Source organism: Priapulus caudatus, unplaced genomic scaffold (genome assembly GCF_000485595.1).
Source record: "Priapulus caudatus unplaced genomic scaffold, Priapulus_caudatus-5.0.1 Scaffold70, whole genome shotgun sequence".
NCBI classification, from domain to species: Eukaryota; Metazoa; Priapulida; class Priapulimorpha; order Priapulimorphida; family Priapulidae; genus Priapulus; species Priapulus caudatus.
This window is the reverse complement of record NW_014577131.1, coordinates 524555-527054: the sequence shown is the minus strand read 5'-3', so window position 1 is coordinate 527054 and position 2500 is coordinate 524555. Positions and strand designations below refer to the sequence as shown.

Below are 2500 nucleotides of genomic sequence, written 5' to 3'. Positions count from 1 at the left end.
GACTAAAATTATGAACAATTTTTTTTGTCAATGGTCGGCGCTAGTGTCGCGCATCTGAAGTAGTAAATGGCGCTTAACTAAACAACAGTGAAAACAATCCTCAACATCCGACCACGAAAGGCACTATATACATGGCCTCTCCAGGTGATTTAGCCGCGTCATCATGCTATGCATATCAACGTCGTAGAAGCCGAAATCACACGATAGCTAGTTATATACTGGTGTATGTACAGTATTAAGAGCTATGTCGTAGAGCTGTTCTTACAGAAAGTATAGGTATGCCGTGAGCATTATCTCATACTTACGTCAGTAGCGAAAGTTGAGCCCCCCTTTCGCTGATCGTAAATCCAACCATTCTCACACGATGTCTGGTTGCCGTCGGTGTAAAAGAAGTGCGACAAACTGTCGAGGCCACCACTGGCATAGAGAAAAGCTGCCTGCGTGTAATTTCGTTTAGAATATACCTCACAGGCCGACCATTTCAATACTCCTTCATCTGATATGTCATACAGTATGCTCAGGTTTTTCTGCACGTCGTATGTGCGTAAGAATCTCATCGAACGAGATCAGGTGAGGCATCACGCTAGCCTCGTACAGGTGCTTGTTCACTTCCGCCATGTTGTCGCGCTATATAGTCGTATCATCGTCTGGTTTACCTTCGTCCCACAGACGGAAAGAGAGGCCTCCTGGCAGTTCTGCAGGTCGTATTTACTAACAAGATAATAGTAGCGGGCGCGGCTCATGGATGCAAACGAATCAACGGCAAATTTGTTAAGGAAAATCGACAACAAGAAGCATTTCAGCGGGAAAACTAGGCAGAAATAGGGGGGAAACCCTTATCTACTACAATGAGACAATCATGAGTTTAGTGCATCGGGCCAACACTCTATAGCTTTGAGAAAACGCAGGACAACAATATGTATAAGCACATAAAGAGCTACTGCGGGTATTAACCATACAATGTCAACACGGACATGTCTATTTATACTAAATTCTTACACTTTTATGGGATTTATAATCCCTTTACCTTCATACTCTTGCTGTTTCCTCTCGTTCCGTATTGCTTTGCCGTATTACACACACGCACGCAAGCACGCGCGCACGCACGCACGCACGTACGCACAAACACACGCACGCACACACACACGCACGCACGTGTAAATAAATAAATAAATAAAAATAAATAAATATATATATATATATATATATATACTTAATAAATTATTTATTTAACTTGTATTTTTCTTTGAGATGTGTAGATGTGAGGTGCAATATTATAGCTATGACCTTATAGGTGCGGTACGGTATTTAATATACACCTCAGCACAACACTCTCTGTAGTATACACTAACCAATGATAATAGCGCGGAGGCCTTATTAACTACAAGAAATTCAAGAGTACTAACGTAACAACGATTAGAGTGAGCAAAGCAAAACATCAGGTACAAGAGAAGGCAATTGTGTAGTCAAATTCCTTTTTCATATTATGACCTTCTAGAATTAGGGATGCGTATAATTAATTCATGCGAGCGGCCTACAAGCCGCGAAACGGTGTGTGTTTATACCAATAAAACATTTTCGATATGGTATATTCTGCATCTTTTTTACATATATCTGTATGGTATTATTGGTATAAATATGCAACTTCTGCTCATTTTAGTCACAACATGTTTTCGTGCCTGGTGTGGTTATCTGTTAGTTGCTTTGCTGATAAAACTGTCAGGCTTGTTTGTTCTATGTATGTTCATATAATATATGCCTCAGAGTATTGTTCTATGGCTAGTATGCTAATTCTTTGCAGTGGGACCTGGTCTGCGGCAAAAGCTGGTTGGCGTCTGCTGCCGGTCAAAGTCTCTACATGTTGGGTTTTCTGATCGGATGCATCGTTTTCGGGGAGATTTCAGACAAGTACGTGTTCTATGACACCGCTCGCCAATAACGTCACAATTGCGCAGAAAGTCGTGCGAGGTTTCTAATCGCTATCTAATCTTTTGAGAAGTCAGTACACACTGCGGTAGTTATCCTAATCTGCATCGCGCACAAGTAGGTGATATATATAAATAATAGGTGATAGCGCGCGTGATCCCGATTGACACATTCGGTCAGGCAAGGTTTAAGGATATATGCACGGCTAAGGCTACAATGTTATTTACAGAAAAGGCCGGAAGAAAACCTTCTTGTTTACGATACTGATGCAGGCGACGGTCTCCACGGCTAGCGCTTTCTCTCCGAACTATTCCGTCTACGCCGTGCTGCGGTTCCTGACAGGAGCGGCCGCGGCTGGGTCCTGTAACAGTGGCTTCGTCTATCGTGAGTCGCCAATATAGCCAATATCTGTCGTGATATACCTCGGCGCTATGTCGACAATTGGGTGTCGGGTCACGCAGCAGACGCGTCGCAACCGTGTGACGTCATCTCGTTACGGGTAACGCTTCGGCAGAAATAAAACTAGACGTTGAAAAACTCATTTTGATGTGCAATTAGCGTTAAACCGCTGTCT

At 42.9% G+C, this 2500-nt stretch overlaps 1 protein-coding gene across 1 annotated transcript in view; it reads right to left on the bottom strand.

Annotated features, from left to right (window-relative positions):
* LOC106821353 (sodium/potassium/calcium exchanger 3-like) overlaps positions 1-2500 on the bottom strand; it is a 29981-nt gene that overhangs the window by 17338 nt on the left and 10143 nt on the right. The gene's annotated exons all lie outside the window — the stretch shown is intronic.